The sequence below is a fragment of the Lampetra fluviatilis genome, unplaced genomic scaffold, assembly GCF_964198595.1.
Source record: "Lampetra fluviatilis unplaced genomic scaffold, kcLamFluv1.1 SCAFFOLD_344, whole genome shotgun sequence".
Classification (NCBI taxonomy): domain Eukaryota; kingdom Metazoa; phylum Chordata; class Hyperoartia; order Petromyzontiformes; family Petromyzontidae; genus Lampetra; species Lampetra fluviatilis.
Window position 1 is genome coordinate 63,660 of NW_027620944.1, and position 17,893 is coordinate 81,552.

Sequence of the window (17,893 nt, forward strand, 5' to 3'; positions counted from 1 at the left end):
CGCGTAGCCTCCTCGACGGAGAGTGACGGAGACCTCTGGGTGACCAGAACCAGGATCCTGACACACAGACACAGAGAGATGGTGGTGGTGGTGGTGAGTGGCTGAGTGAGTGGCTGAGTGACTGAGTGAGTGACTGAGTGAGTGACTGAGTGAGTGGCGATCCGCGTAGCCTCATCCACGGAGAGAAACGGTGACCGCTGGGTGACCAGAACCAGGATCCTGACACACACAGAGAGAGACAGAGAGTGGTGGTGGTGGTGGTGAGTGGCTGAGTGAGTGGCTGAGTGACTGAGTGAGTGACTGAGTGACTGAGTGACTGAGTGGCTGAGTGACTGAGTGAGTGAGTGACTGAGTGACTGAGTGACTGAGTGAGTGACTGAGTGGCTGAGTGACTGAGTGACTGAGTGGGTGAGTGAGTGACTGAGTGGCTGAGTGAATGAGTGACTGAGTGAGTGACTGACTGACTGAGTGAGTGACTGAGTGAGTGACTGACTGAGTGAGTGACTGACTGAGTGAGTGAGTGAGTGACTGAGTGAGTGACTGATTGACTGAGTGACTGACTGACTGAGTGAGTGACTGACTGACTAACTAACTGACTGACTGAGTGAGTGACTGACTGACTGAGTGACTGAGTCATGTTACCTGTCTTGAGAGTCATGTTGTTCCATCGACTTGAGGAGTTGGCATTTCTGCTTCGCTTTGTAAATCTTGTGAGTCACTTTGGTCTTAAATTCTTCAACCTGAAATCATCATCATCATCATCAGTAGTAGTATCATCATCATCATCAGTAGTAGTATCATCATCATCATCAGTAGTAGTATCATCATCATCAGTAGTAGTATCATCATCATCATCAGTAGTAGTATCATCATCATCATCAGTAGTAGTATCATCATCATCATCAGTAGTAGTATCATCATCATCAGTAGTATCATCATCATCAGCAGTAGTATCATCATCATCATCAGTAGTAGTATCATCATCATCATCAGTAGTATCATCATCATCAGTAGTAGTATCATCATCATCATCAGTAGTATCATCATCATCAGCAGTAGTATCATCATCATCATCAGTAGTATCATCATCATCATCATCAGTAGTAGTATCATCATCATCATCAGTAGTATCATCATCATCAGTAGTATCATCATCATCAGTAGTAATATCATCATCAGTAGTAGTATCATCATCATCAGTAGTATCATTATCATCAGTAGTATCATCATCAGTAGTAGTATCATCATCATCAGTAGTATCATCATCATCAGTAGTATCATCATCAGTAGTAGTATCATCATCATCAGTAGTATCATCATCATCAGTATCATCATCATCATCATCAGTAGTAGCATCATCATCATCAGTATCATCATCATCATCAGTAGTATCATCATCATCAATAGTATCATCATCATCATCAGTAGTAGTATCATCATCATCAGTAGTATCATCATCATCAGTATCATCATCATCAGTAGTATCATCATCATCATCATCAATAGTATCATCATCATCATCAGTAGTAGTATCATCATCATCAGTAGTAGTATCATCATCATCATCATCAGTAGTATCATCATCATCAATAGTATCATCATCATCATCATCAGTAGTAGTATCATCATCATCAGTAGTATCATCATCATCAGTCATAGTATCCACCTCCCCCACCTCCTGATCATCAAAATGTCTTCCAGATAATCAATAAGTCAATGAGATCATTAATAAGTCCATCAGATGATCAATAAGTCCCTCAGATAATCAATAAGTCCATCAGATAATCAATAAATCTCCCAGATAATCAATAAGTCCATCAGATCATCAATACGTCCATCAGATCATCAATAAGTCTCTCAGATGATCAATAAGTCCATCAAATCATCAATAAATCCATCATATGATCAATAAGTCCATCAGATAATCAATAAGTCCCTCAGATCATCAATAAGTCTATCAGATAATCAATAAGTCCCTCAGATAATCAATAAGTCCCTCAGATAATCAATAAGTCCATCAGATAATCAATAAGTCTATCAGATAATCAATGAGTCCATCAGATAATCAATAAGTCCCTCAGATAATCAATAAGTCCATCAGATCATCAATAAGTCCATCAGATCATCAATAAGTCCATCAGATGATCAATAAGTCCCTCAGATGATCAATAAGTCTATGAGATCATTAATAAGTCCATCAGATGATCAATAAGTCCCTCAGATAATCAATAAGTCCCTCAGATAATCAATAAGTCCCTCAGATCATCAATAAGTCCCTCAGATAATCAATAAGTCCCTCAGATAATCAATAAGTCCATCAGATAATCAATAAGTCCCTCAGATAATCAATAAGTCTATCAGATGATCAATGAGTCCATCAGATAATCAATAAGTCCTTCAGATCATCAATAAGTCCATCAGATCATCAATAAGTCCATCAGATGATCAATAAGTCTCTCAGATAATCAATAAGTCTATGAGATCATTCATAAGTCTCTCAGATGATCAATAAGTCCATCAGATAATCAATAAGTCCATCAGATAATCAATAAGTCCCTCAGATAATCAATAAGTCCCTCAGATAATCAATAAGTCCCTCAGATCATCAATAAGTTTATCAGATAATCAATAAGTCCCTCAGATAATCAATAAGTCCCTCAGAAAATCAATAAGTCCATCAGATAATCAATAAGTCCCTCAGATAATCAATAAGTCTATCAGATAATCAATGAGACTATCAGATCATCAATAAGTCCATCAGATGATCAATAAGTCCATCAGATCATCAATAAGTCCATCAGATCATCAATAAGTCCATCAGATCATCAATAAGTCTCCCAGATAATCAATAAGTCCATCAGATGATCAATAAGTCCATCAGATGATCAATAAGTCCATCAGATAATCAATAAGTCCATCAGATAATCAATAAGTCCCTCAGATAATCAATAAGTTTTTCAGATAATCAATAAGTCCCTCAGATAATCAATAAGTCCCTCAGAAAATCAATAAGTCCATCAGATAATCAATAAGTCCCTCAGATAATCAATAAGTCTATCAGATAATCAATGAGTCTATCAGATCATCAATAAGTCCATCAGATGATCAATAAGTCCATCAGATCATCAATAAGTCCATCAGATCATCAATAAGTCCATCAGATCATCAATAAGTCTCCCAGATAATCAATAAGTCCATCAGATGATCAATAAGTCCATCAGATGATCAATAAGTCCATCAGATAATCAATAAGTCCATCAGATGATCAATAAGTCCATCAGATGATCAATAAGTCTCCCAGATAATCAATACCACCCCCCCCACCTCACCCCCCCACACCTCCCCACCCCCACCACCCTCCCCCCCCAGCCCCCTCCCCCACCCCCTCACCCCCCCCCCCACCCTCCCACCCCCTCACCCCCCCTCACCTCACCAGGGCCACTCACTCACTCAGCCAGTCACTCACTCACTCAGCCAGTCACTCACTCACTCAGCCAGTCACTCACTCACTCAGCCACTCACTCACTCACTCAGCCACTCACTCACTCACTCAGCCACTCACTCACTCACTCAGCCACTCACTCACTCACTCAGCCAGTCACTCACTCACTCAGCCACTCACTCACTCACTCAGCCAGTCACTCACTCACTCACTCAGCCACTCACTCACTCACTCAGCCACTCACTCACTCAGCCACTCACTCACTCACTCAGCCAGTCACTCACTCACTCAGCCACTCACTCACTCACTCAGCCACTCACTCACTCACTCAGCCACTCACTCACTCACTCAGCCAGTCACTCACTCACTCACTCAGCCACTCACTCACTCACTCAGCCACTCACTCACTCACTCAGCCACTCACTCACTCACTCAGCCAGTCACTCACTCACTCAGTCACTCACTCACTCACTCAGCCACTCACTCACTCACTCAGTCACTCACTCACTCAGTCACTCAGCCACTCACTCACTCACTCAGTCACTCAGCCACTCACTCACTCACTCAGCCACTCACTCACTCACTCAGCCACTCACTCACTCAGCCAGTCACTCACTCACTCACTCAGCCACTCACTCACTCACTCAGTCACTCACTCACTCAGTCACTCAGCCACTCACTCACTCACTCACTCAGCCACTCACTCACTCACTCAGTCACTCACTCACTCAGTCACTCAGCCACTCACTCACTCACTCAGCCACTCACTCACTCACTCAGCCACTCACTCACTCAGTCACTCAGCCACTCACTCACTCAGCCACTCACTCACTCAGTCACTCAGCCACTCACTCACTCACTCAGCCACTCACTCACTCACTCAGCCACTCACTCACTCACTCAGCCACTCACTCACTCAGCCAGTCACTCACTCACTCACTCAGCCACTCACTCACTCACTCAGTCACTCACTCACTCAGTCACTCAGCCACTCACTCACTCACTCACTCAGCCACTCACTCACTCACTCAGTCACTCACTCACTCAGTCACTCAGCCACTCACTCACTCACTCAGCCACTCACTCACTCACTCAGCCACTCACTCACTCAGTCACTCAGCCACTCACTCACTCAGCCACTCACTCACTCAGTCACTCAGCCACTCACTCACTCACTCAGCCACTCACTCACTCACTCAGCCACTCACTCACTCAGCCACTCACTCACTCAGTCAATCACCACCACCACTACCTCCACCATCACCCCTCCCCCCTCACCAGGGCCGCCATGCAAGCCACGTGTTCTCCCTCCACCAAACAGCACGCGGTCACCCCCGTGATGAACTTTCCCGCCATCGCCACTGGCAGGCTGAGTGAGGTGAGTGGGTAGCGATGTGAGAACTCCCACACGAGCCTACAGGGGTGGGGGGGGGGGGTGGGGGGGGGGGGGGGGTGGGGGGGGGTGTGGGGGGGAGGGTGGGGGGCACAGAGAGTGGGGGGAGATGTTGACTACCTCGCCTGGTACACAGGAGGTCGTGGGTTCAATCCCTGACACTGGGAGATGTTGACTACCTCGCCTGGTCTACAGGAGGTCGTGGGTTCGATCCCTGACCCTGGGAGATGTTGACTACCTCGCCTGGTATACAGGAGGTCGTGGGTTCAATCCCTGATCCTGTGAGATGTTGACTACCTCGCCTGGTCTAAAGGAGGTCGTGGGATCAATCCCTGACCCTGGGAGATGTTGACTACCTCGCCTGGTCTACATGAGGTCGTGGGTTCAATCCCTGACCCTGGGAGATGTTGACTACCTCGCCTGGGCTACATGAGGTCGTGGGTTCAATCCCTGACCCTGGGAGATGTTGACTACCTCGCCTGGTACACAGGAGGTCGTGGGTTCAATCCCAGACACTGGGAGATGTTGACTACCTCGCCTGGTCTACAGGAGGTCGTGGGTTCGATCCCAGACCCTGTGAGATGTTGACTACCTCGCCTGGTCTACAGGAGGTCGTGGGTTCGATCCCTGACCCTGGGAGATGTTGACTACCTCCCCTGGTCTACAGGAGGTCGTGGGTTCAATCCCAGATCCTGTGAGATGTTGACTACCTCGCCTGGTCTACAGGAGGTCGTGGGTTCGATTACCCTGAGAGATGTTGACTACCTCGCCTGGTCTACAGGAGGTCGTAGGTTTCATTTGAGACACACACAGAGATGTTGACTACCTCGCCTGGTCTACAGGAGGTCGTGGGTTCAATCACAGACACTGGGAGATGTTGACTACCTCGCCTGGTCTACAGGAGGTCGTGGAGTTTCATTTAAGAAACTGGGAGATGTTGACTACCTCGCCTGGTCTACAGGAGGTCGTGGGTTCAATCCCAGACCCTGAGAGATGTTGACTACCTCGCCTGGTCTACAGGAGGTCGTGGGTTCGATCCCAGACACTGGGAGATGTTGACTACCTCGCCTGGTATACAGGAGGTCGTGGGTTCGATTACCTTGAGAGATGTTGACTACCTCGCCTGGTCTACAGGAGGTCGTGGGTTCGATCTCAGACACTGTGAGATGTTCACTACCTCGCCTGGTCTACAGGAGGTCGTGGGTTCAATCCCAGACCCTGTGAGATGTTGACTACCTCGCCTGGTCTACAGGAGGTCGTGGGTTCGATCTCAGACACTGTGAGATGTTCACTACCTCGCCTGGTCTACAGGAGGTCGTGGGTTCCATCTCACCCCCACCATCACCACCACCACCATCACCACCATCACCACCATCACCACCATCACCATCACCACCATCACCACCACCACCACCACCACCATCTCTCACCACCACCTCCATCATCATCATCATCATCATCTCTCTCTCCCATCCACCACCACCACCACTATCATCACCACCACCATCACCACCATCACCATCACCACCACCACCACTATCATCATCACCACCTCCATCATCATCATCATCATCCACCACCACCACCACCATCATCATCACCACCACCACCACCACCATCTCTCACCATCATCTCTCTCTCCCATCCACCACCACCACCATCACCACCACCACCATTTCTCTCAACCACCATCACCACCACCACCACCACCTCACCAATCGTAGAGATGAGCGTTCTCCTCTGCGTGCGCCTTGCAGATGTCTCCTTTGTACTCTGGCGGCGGTGGTGGCACCTCCTCCTCCTCCTCCATCATCACCACCATCTCTCACCATCATCATCACCATCATCATCACTACCACCACCACCACTACCATCTCTCACCACCACAATCATCATCTCTCTCAACCACCACCACCACCACCTCACCACCACCACCTCACCACCACCACCTCACCTCCACCACCTCCACCACCACCACCACCACCACCACCTCACCAATCGTAGAGATGAGCGTTCTCCTCTGCGTGCGCCTTGCAGATGTCTCCTTTGTACTCTGGAGGCGGTGATGGCACCTCCTCCGTCATCACCACCATCTCTCACCATCATCATCACCATCATCATCACTACCACCACCACCACTACCATCTCTCACCACCACAATCATCATCTCTCTCAACCACCACCACCACCACCACCTCACCACCACCACCTCACCTCCACCACCTCCACCACCACCACCACCTCACCAATCGTAGAGATGAGCGTTCTCCTCTGCGTGCGCCTTGCAGATGTCTCCTTTGTACTCTGGAGGCGGTGATGGCACCTCCTCCTCCTCCTCCATCATCACCATCTCTCACCATCATCATCACCATCATCATCACTACCACCACCACCACTACCATCTCTCACCACCACAATCATCATCTCTCTCAACCACCACCACCACCACCACCTCACCACCACCACCACCACCACCACCACCACCTCACCACCACCACCACCACCACCACCTCACCAATCGTAGAGATGAGCGTTCTCCTCTGCGTGCGCCTTGCAGATGTCTCCTTTGTACTCTGGAGGCGGTGGTGGCACCTCCTCCTCCTCCTCCGTCATGGCAGACGATCCGAGGTCTCCATCGTGAGCCTTCCGCAGGGCGACGAGGCAACGGTCCCTCGCCTCCAACTCGGCCTCAGCGCAGCAGCTCAACACGGCGGGGGACGACCCACTGTGATCCATCGCTCGGAGGCAGATTTGATCGAAGAGAGCTCGTAGCTTGGGGAGAGAGAAGGGATGGGGGGTTGGATGTGAGTGGTGGTGGTGGTGGTTGATTGATGGCAGAGATAGTGGTGGTGGTGGTGGTTTATGGGAGAGATAGTGATGGTGGATGGGAGAGGTGGTGGTGGAGGTGGTGGTGGTGGTGGTGGTGGTGGTGGTGATGATAGTGGAGGTAGTGGTTGATAGGAGAGGTGGTGGTGGTGGATTAGAGAGATGATGGTGGTGGTGGATGGGAGAGATGATGGTGGTGGAGGATGGGAGAGATGATGGAGGTGATGGTGGTGATGGTGATGGTGGTGGATTAGAGAGATGATGGTGGTGGTGGTGGTGGATGGGAGAGATGGTGGTGGAGGTGGTGGTGGTGGTGGTGATGATAGTGGAGGTAGTGGTTGATAGGAGAGGTGGTGGTGGTGGATTAAAGAGATGATGGTGGTGGAGGTGGTGGTGGTGGATGGGAGAGATGGTGGGGGATGGTGATGGTTGATGGGCGAGATGGTGGATTAGAGAGATGATGGTGGTGGAGGTGGAGGATGGGAGAATAAACTTCCCACAAAGTCCCTCATACCCCCACCCCCTCACCCCCCACTATCAACCAATCAGAGCAGAGTCCCTATGTGTCCTGACTTATGGGCCAGCCCCCACCCCCTCACCCCCCACTATCAACCAATCAGAGCAGAGTCCCTATGTGTCCTGACTTATGGGCCAGCCCCCACCCCCTCACCCCCCACTATCAACCAATCAGAGCAAAGTCCCTATGTGTCCTGACTTATGGGCCAGCCCCCACCCCCTCACCCCCCACTATCAACCAATCAGAGCAAAGTCCCTATGTGTCCTGACTTATGGGCCAGCCCCCACCCCTCACCCCCCACTATCAACCAATCAGAGCAGAGTCCCTATGTGTCCTGACTTATGGGCCAGCCCCCACCCCTCACCCCCCCACTATCAACCAATCAGAGCAGAGTCCCTATGTGTCCAGACTTATGGGCCAGCCCCCACCCCTCACCCCCCACTATCAACCAATCAGTGCAGAGTCCCTATGTGTCCTGACTTATGGGCCAGCCCCCACCCCCTCACCCCCCACTATCAACCAATCAGAGCAGAGTCCCTATGTGTCCTGACTTATGGGCCAGCCCCCACCCCCTCACCCCCCACTATCAGCCAATCAGAGCAAAGTCCCTATGTGTCCTGACTTATGGGCCAGCCCCCACCCCCTCACCCCCCACTATCAACCAATCAGTGCAAAGTCCCTATGTGTCCTGACTTATGGGCCAGCCCCCACCCCCTCACCCTCCACTATCAACCAATCAGAGCAGAGTCCCTATGTGTCCTGACTTATGGGCCAGCCCCCACCCCCTCACCCCCCACTATCAACCAATCAGAGCAGAGTCCCTATGTGTCCTGACTTATGGGCCAGCCCCCACCCCCTCACCCCCCACTATCAGCCAATGAGAGCAGAGTCCCTATGTGTCCTGACTTATGGGCCAGCCCCCACCCCCTCACCCCCCACTATCAGCCAATCAACGCAAAGTCCCTATGTGTCCTGACTTATGGGCCAGCCCCCACCCCCTACCCCCCACTATCAACCAATCAGAGCAAAGCCCCTATGTGTCCTGACTTATGGGCCAGCCCCCACCCCCTACCCCCCACTATCAACCAATCAGAGCAAAGCCCCTATGTGTCCTGACTTATGGGCCAGCCCCCACCCCCTCACCCCCCACTATCAACCAATCAGAGCAAAGTCCCTATGTGTCCTGACTTATGGGCCAGCCCCCACCCCCTCACCCCCCACTATCAACCAATCAGTGCAAAGTCCCTATGTGTCCTGACTTATGGGCCAGCCCCCACCCCCTCACCCCCCACTATCAACCAATCAGAGCAAAGTCCCTATGTGTCCTGACTTATGGGCCAGCCCCCACCCCCTCACCCCCCACTATCAACCAATCAGTGCAGAGTCCCTATGTGTCCTGACTTATGGGCCAGCCCCCACCCCCTCACCCCCCACTATCAACCAATCAGTGCAGAGTCCCTATGTGTCCTGACTTATGGGCCAGCCCCCACCCCCTCACCCCCCACTATCAACCAATCAGAGCAAAGTCCCTATGTGTCCTGACTTATGGGCCAGCCCCCACCCCCTCACCCCCCACTATCAACCAATCAGAGCAAAGTCCCTATGTGTCCTGACTTATGGGCCAGCCCCCACCCCCTCACCCCCCACTATCAACCAATCAGAGCAAAGTCCCTATGTGTCCTGACTTATGGGCCAGCCCCCACCCCCTCACCCCCCACTATCAACCAATCAGAGCAGAGTCCCTATGTGTCCTGACTTATGGGCCAGCCCCCACCCCCTCACCCCCCACTATCAACCAATCAGAGCAAAGCCCCTATGTGTCCTGACTTATGGGCCAGCCCCCACCCCCTCACCCCCCACTATCAACCAATCAGCGCAAAGTCCCTATGTGTCCTGACTTATGGGCCAGCCCCCACCCGCTCACCCCCCACTATCAACCAATCAGAGCAAAGTCCCTATGTGTCCTGACTTATGGGCCAGCCCCCACCCCTCACCCCCCACTATCAACCAATCAGAGCAAAGTCCCTATGTGTCCTGACTTATGGGCCAGCCCCCACCCCCTCACCCCCCACTATCAACCAATCAGAGCAGAGTCCCTATGTGTCCTGACTTATGGGCCAGCCCCCACCCCCTCACCCCCCACTATCAACCAATCAGTGCAGAGTCCCTATGTGTCCTGACTTATGGGCCAGCCCCCACCCCCTCACCCCCCACTATCAACCAATCAGTGCAGAGTCCCTATGTGTCCTGACTTATGGGCCAGCCCCCACCCCCTCACCCCCCACTATCAACCAATCAGTGCAAAGTCCCTATGTGTCCTGACTTATGGGCCAGCCCCCACCCCCTCACCCCCCACTATCAACCAATCAGAGCAGACTTCTGTGCCCGCCCCCCCCCCCGTCACCCCCCTCCTCACCTCCGCGTGGAAGCAGTCCCCCTCAGTCGCCTCCGTTGCCCCGGCAACGCAGCACTTCTTTGCCGCGCGCAGGGATACGTCGGTGAGGCTGACCACGTGGTGCAGGGAGGCGTTGGGCATCGCCCTCGTGTAGCCAACCAGGAGCCTGCGTTTGGTGGTGGGGGGAGGAGCCAAGGGGGGTTGGGGGAGGGGCCAAGGGAAGTTGGGGGAGGGGCCAAGGGTGTTGGGGGAGGGGCCAAGGGGGTTGGGGGAGGGGCCAAAGGGGTTGGGGGAGGGGCCAAGGGGGTTGGGGGAGGGGCCAAGGGAAGTTGGGGGAGGGGCCAAGGGGGTTGGGGGAGGGGCCAATGGGGTTGGGGGAGGGGCCAAGGGGGTTGGGGGAGGGGCCAAGGGGGGTTGGAGGAGTGGCCAGGGAAGGTGGGGGAGGGGCCAATAGGGTTGAGGGAGGGGCCAAGGGGGTTGGGGGAGGGGCCAAGGGGGTTGGGGGAGGGGCCAAGAGAGGTGGTGGGAGGGGCCAAGGGGATTGGGGGAGGGGCCAAGGGGGTTGGGGGAGGGGCCAATGGGGTTGGGGGAGGGGCCAAGGGGGTTGGGGGAGGGGCCAAGGGAGGTGGTGGGAGGGGCCAAGGGGGTTGAGGGAAGGGGCGAGGGGGGTGAGATATGATCCATAGAGACCCACATAGAGACTCAGAGACACACAGAGACCCACAGAGACACCCACAGAGAGTCACAGAGACACACAGAGACTCAGAGAGACACTCACAGAGACACACAGAGACTCAGAGAGACACAGAGACCCACAGAGACACCCACAGAGAGTCACAGAGACACACAGAGACTCAGAGAGACACTCACAGAGACTCACAGAGACTCCGAGAGACACTCACAGAGACTCACAGAGACTCAGAGACACACAGAGACCCACAGAGACACCCACAGAGAGTCACAGAGACACACAGAGACTCCGAGAGAAACTCACAGAGACTCACAGAGACTCAGAGACACACAGAGACCCACAGAGACACCCACAGAGAGTCACAGAGACACACAGAGACTCAGAGAGACACTCACAGAGACTCACAGAGACTCAGAGAGAAACTCACAGAGACTCAGAGACACACAGAGACTCAGAGAGACACACAGAGACACACAGACACTCAGAGAGACACACAGAGACACACAGAGACTCAGAGAGACACACAGAGACACACAGAGACAAACAGAGACTCAGAGAGAAACTCACAGAGACACACACAGACTCAGAGAGACACACAGAGACACACAGAGACTCAGAGAGACACACAGAGACACCCACAGAGAGTCACAGAGACACACAGAGACACACAGAGACTCAGAGAGACACACAGAGACACACAGAGACTCAGATAGACATACAGAGACACACAGAGACTCAGAGAGAAACTCACAGAGACTCACAGAGACTCAGAGACACACAGAGACCCACAGAGACACCCACAGAGAGTCACAGAGACACACAGAGACTCAGACAGACACTCACAGAGACACACAGAGACTCAGAGAGACACTCACAGAGACTCACAGAGACTCAGAGACACACAGACACCCACAGAGAGTCATAGACACCCACACAGACTCTGAGACACACACAGAGACACACAGAGACCCACAGAGACTCACACAGACCCACAGAAACAGACAGAGACCCACAGAGACTCACACAGACCCACAGAGACACAGATACACATAGACACCCACAGAGACACACAGAGACCCACAGAGACTCACACAGACCCACAGAGACACACAGAGACCCACATAGACACACATAGACCCACAGAAACAGACAGAGACCCACAGAGACCCACAGAGACCCACAGAGACTCACAGAGACACACAGAGACTCACAGAGACCCACAGACACTCACAGAGACTCACAGACACCCACAGAGACTCACAGAGACTCACAGATACCCACAGAGACCCACAGAGACAAACAGAGACTCACAGAGACTCACAGAGACTCACAGATACCCACAGAGACCCACAGAGACCAACAGAGACTCACAGAGACCCACAGAGACCCACAGAGACCCACAGAGACACACATAGACCCACAGAGACTCACAGATACCCACAGAGACACACAGAGACCCACAGAGACACACATAGACCCACAGAGACTCACAGAGACCCACAGAGACACACAGAGACCCACAGAGACCCACAGAGACTCACACAGACCCACAGAGACACACAGAGACCCACATAGATACACAGAGACCCACAGAGACTCACACAGACCCACAGAGACACACAGAGACCCACAGAGACACACAGAGACCCACAGAGACTCACAGAGACTCACAGAGACACACAGAGACCCACAGAGACTCACATAGACACACAGAGACCCACAGAGACACACAGAGACCCACAGAGACACACAGAGACCAACAGAGACTCACAGAGACTCACACAGACCCACAGAGACACACAGAGACTCACAGAGACCAACAGAGACTCACAGAGACTCACATACACTCACAGAGACCAACAGAGACCCACAGAGACCCACAGAGACACACAGAGACCCACAGAGACACACAGAGACCAACAGAGACTCACAGAGACTCACACAGACCCACAGAGACACACAGAGACTCACAGAGACCGACATAGACTCACATACACTCACAGAGACCAACAGAGACCCACAGAGACCCACAGAGACTCACAGAGACTCAGAGACACACAGAGACTCACAGAGACCCACAGAGACACACAGAGACTCACAGAGACCCACAGAGACACACAGAGACTCAGAGACCCACAGAGACACACAGAGACACACAGAGACTCAGAGACACACAGAGACCCACAGAGACTCATAGAGTCCCACAGAGACTCACAGAGACTCACAGAGACTCAGGGACACCCACAAAGAGTCATAGACACCCACAAAGACTCAGAGACACACACAGACACACACAGAGACCCACAGAGACTCACACAGACCCACAGAGATACACAGAGACCCACAGAGACTCACACAGACCCACAGAGACACACAGAGACCCACAGAGACTCACACAGACCCACAGAGACACACAGAGACCCACAGAGACTCACACAGACCCACAGAGACACACAGAGACCCACAGAGACCCACAGAGACCCACAGAGACTCACACAGACCCACAGACACACACAGAGACCCACAGAGACTCACACAGACCCACAGAGACACACAGAGACCCACAGAGACTCACACAGACCCACAGAGACACACAGAGACCCACAGAGACTCACACAGACCCACAGAGACACACAGAGACCCACAGAGACTCACAGAGACTCACAGAGACCCACAGAGACCAACAGAGACCAACAGAGACCCACAGAGACTCACAGAGACCCACAGAGACTCACAGAGACCCACAGAGACTCACAGAGACTCACAGAGACCCACAGAGACCAACAGAGACTCACAGAGACCCACAGAGACCCACAGACACCCACAGAGACTCACAGACACACACAGAGACTCACAGACACCCACAGAGACTCACAGAGACACACAGAGACCCACAGAGACTCACAGAGACACACAGAGACCCACAGAGACCCACAGAGACACACAGAGACTCACAGAGACTCACAGAGACCCACAGAGACTCACAGAGACTCACAGAGACCCACAGAGACTCACAGAGACCCACAGAGACTCACAGAGACACACAGAGACTCACAGAGACTCACAGAGACTCACAGAGACCAACAGAGACCCACAGAGACACACAGAGACCCACAGAGACTCACAGAGACTCACAGAGACTCACAGAGACCAACAGAGACCCACAGAGACACACAGAGACCCACAGAGACTCACAGAGACTCACAGAGACCCACAGAGACACACAGAGACCCACAGAGACTCACAGAGACACACAGAGACCCACAGAGACACACAGAGACCCACAGAGACTCACAGAGACTCACAGAGACACACAGAGACCCACAGAGACACACAGAGACCCACAGAGACTCACAGAGACACACAGAGACCCACAGAGACTCACAGAGACCCACAGAGACTCACAGAGACCCACAGAGACCAACAGAGACCCACAGAGACCCACAGAGACCCACAGAGACCAACAGAGACACACAGAGACCCACAGAGACTCACAGAGACACACAGAGACTCACAGAGACTCACAGAGACCCACAGAGACTCACAGAGACCCACAGAGACCAACAGAGACCCACAGAGACCCACAGAGACCCACAGAGACCAACAGAGACACACAGAGACTCACAGAGACCCACAGAGACCAACAGAGACACACAGAGACCCACAGAGACCAACAGAGACTCACAGAGACCCACAGAGACCCACAGAGACCAACAGAGACACACAGAGACTCACAGAGACCCACAGAGACCCACAGAGACCAACAGAGACACACAGAGACCCACAGAGACCAACAGAGACCCACAGAGACCCACAGAGACCCACAGAGACCAACAGAGACACACAGAGACTCACAGAGACCCACAGAGACCCACAGAGACCAACAGAGACCCACAGAGACCCACAAAGACCAACAGAGACACACAGAGACTCACAGAGACCCACAGAGACTCACAGAGACCAACAGAGACCCACAGAGACTCACAGAGACACACAGAGACACACAGAGACCCACAGAGACTCACAGAGACACACAGAGACCCACAGAGACCCACAGAGACCAACAGAGACTCACAGAGACCCACAGAGACCCACAGAGACCAACAGAGACCCACAGAGACTCACAGAGACCCACAGAGACCCACAGAGACCAACAGAGACCCACAGAGACCCACAGAGACCAACAGAGACCCACAGAGACTCACAGAGACCCACAGAGACCCACAGAGACTCACAGAGACCAACAGAGACCCACAGAGACCCACAGAGACACACAGAGACCCACAGAGACCCATAGAGACCCACAGAGACCCACAGAGACCCACAGAGACCCACAGAGACCCATAGAGACCCACAGAGAAACAGAGACCAACAGAGACCCACAGAGACCCACAGAGACCCACAGAGACCCATAGAGACCCACAGAGAAACAGAGACCCACAGAGACCCACAGAGACCCACAGAGACCCATAGAGACCCACAGAGAAACAGAGACCCACAGAGACCCACAGAGACCCACAGAGACCCACAGAGACCCATAGAGACCCACAGAGAAACAGAGACCCACAGAGACCCACAGAGACCCACAGAGACCCACAGAGACCCATAGAGACCCACAGAGAAACAGAGACCCACAGAGACACACAGAGACCCACAGAGACCCACAGAGACCTATAGAGACCCACAGAGAAACAGAGACCAACAGAGACCCACAGAGACCCACAGAGACCCACAGAGACCCACAGAGACCCATAGAGACACACAGAGACTCACAGAGACTCACAGAGACTCACAGAGACCAACAGAGACCCACAGAGACACACAGAGACCCACAGAGACTCACAGAGACTCACAGAGACTCACAGAGACCAACAGAGACCCACAGAGACACACAGAGACCCACAGAGACTCACAGAGACTCACAGAGACCCACAGAGACTCACAGAGACCCACAGAGACCAACAGAGACCCACAGAGACTCACAGAGACCCACAGAGACCCACAGAGACCCACAAAGACCAACAGAGACTCACAGAGACTCACAGAGACCAACAGAGACCCACAGAGACTCACAGAGACCCACAGAGACCCACAGAGACCCACAGAGACCAACAGAGACTCACAGAGACTCACAGAGACACACAGAGACCCACAGAGACCAACAGAGACACACAGAGACTCACAGAGACTCACAGAGACCCACAGAGACTCACAGAGACCCACAGAGACCCACAGAGACTCACAGAGACCCACAGAGACCCACAGAGACTCACAGAGACCCACAGAGACCCACAGAGACTCACAGAGACCCACAGAGACCCACAGAGACTCACAGAGACCCACAGAGACCCACAGAGACTCACAGAGACCCACAGAGACTCACAGAGACTCACAGAGACTCACAGACACCCACAGAGACTCACAGAGACCCACAGAGACTCACAGAGACCCACAGAGACTCACAGAGACTCACAGAGACCCACAGAGACTCACAGAGACTCACAGAGACCCACAGACACCCATAGAGACTCACAGAGACCCACAGAGACACACAGAGACTCACAAAGACCCATAGAAACCCAAAGAAACCCATAGAGACCCATAAAGACCCACGTACTTGGTTCTGTAGGCGTCTTCTCCAAGATGTCTGAGCAAATCGCAGTCGTGGTCATGATGGATGTGATGCTCACTCGAAACTCCTACAACATCATCATCATCATCAGTATCATCATCATCAGTAGTAGTATCATCATCATCAGTAGTATCATCATCATCATCACCACCACCACCACCATCACCACCACCATCACCACCACCATCACCACCACCACCATCACCATCATCACCATCACCATCATCACTATCACCATCATCACCATCACCACCACCATCACTACCCCCATCACCACCATCACCACCATCACCACCATCACCACCACCATCACCACCATCATCACCATCATCACCATCACCACCATCACCACCACCACCATCACCACCATCACCACCATCACTACTCCCATCACCACCATCATCACCACCATCACCACCATCATCACCACCATCACCACCATCATCACCACCACCATCACGCCAGTCTTTTCTCTCCCTCTTTAATGCACTCGCCGTTGCTATGCCACCGTACTTGCCTGGAACCATCAGCACCACCATCACCACCATCACCATCTTCATCACCATCTTCACGGTGCCTATCACTGCTCTGCTGTGTGTGTGTGTCTCTCTCTGTGTCTCTCTGAGTGTGTCTCTCTCTGTGTCTCTCTGAGTGTGTCTCTCTCTGTGTCTCTCTGTGTGTGTCTCTCTCTCTCTCTCTGTCACCTCACTCACCGTTTTCCACACCCATCCACCTGTGTTTTATAAGCACAGAGACACACACAGAGACACACACAGAGACACACACAGAGACACACACAGAGACACACACAGAGACACACACAGAGACACACACAGAGACCCAAACATTACACTATCATTGTCCTCAGGAAAACTCACAGATAAACGGTCAAGGATAAAACGCAGATTGGAGTTCACTGGGTGTGTGTTTCTGTGTCAGTGTGTGTGTGTGTGTCAGTGTGTGTGTCAGTGTGTGTGTGTCAGTGTCAGTGTGTGTG

General features: G+C 52.4%; 2 long non-coding RNA genes across 2 annotated transcripts; both read right to left on the reverse strand.

Annotated features, from left to right (window-relative positions):
- Position 1: 1 nt before the first annotated feature.
- LOC144954564 (uncharacterized) lies at positions 2-6,637 on the reverse strand. Its single transcript, XR_013641268.1, has 4 exons — positions 6,551-6,637; positions 4,721-4,856; positions 643-740; positions 2-57 (listed from the first exon to the last, which is right to left on the reverse strand). It is a non-coding gene; the product is annotated as an uncharacterized LOC144954564 (long non-coding RNA).
- Positions 6,638-7,485: 848 nt separating this feature from the next.
- Positions 7,486-17,716, reverse strand: LOC144954563 (uncharacterized). Its single transcript, XR_013641267.1, has 4 exons — positions 17,414-17,716; positions 16,882-16,963; positions 10,595-10,739; positions 7,486-7,607 (listed from the first exon to the last, which is right to left on the reverse strand). It is a non-coding gene; the product is annotated as an uncharacterized LOC144954563 (long non-coding RNA).
- Positions 17,717-17,893: the final 177 nt, after the last annotated feature.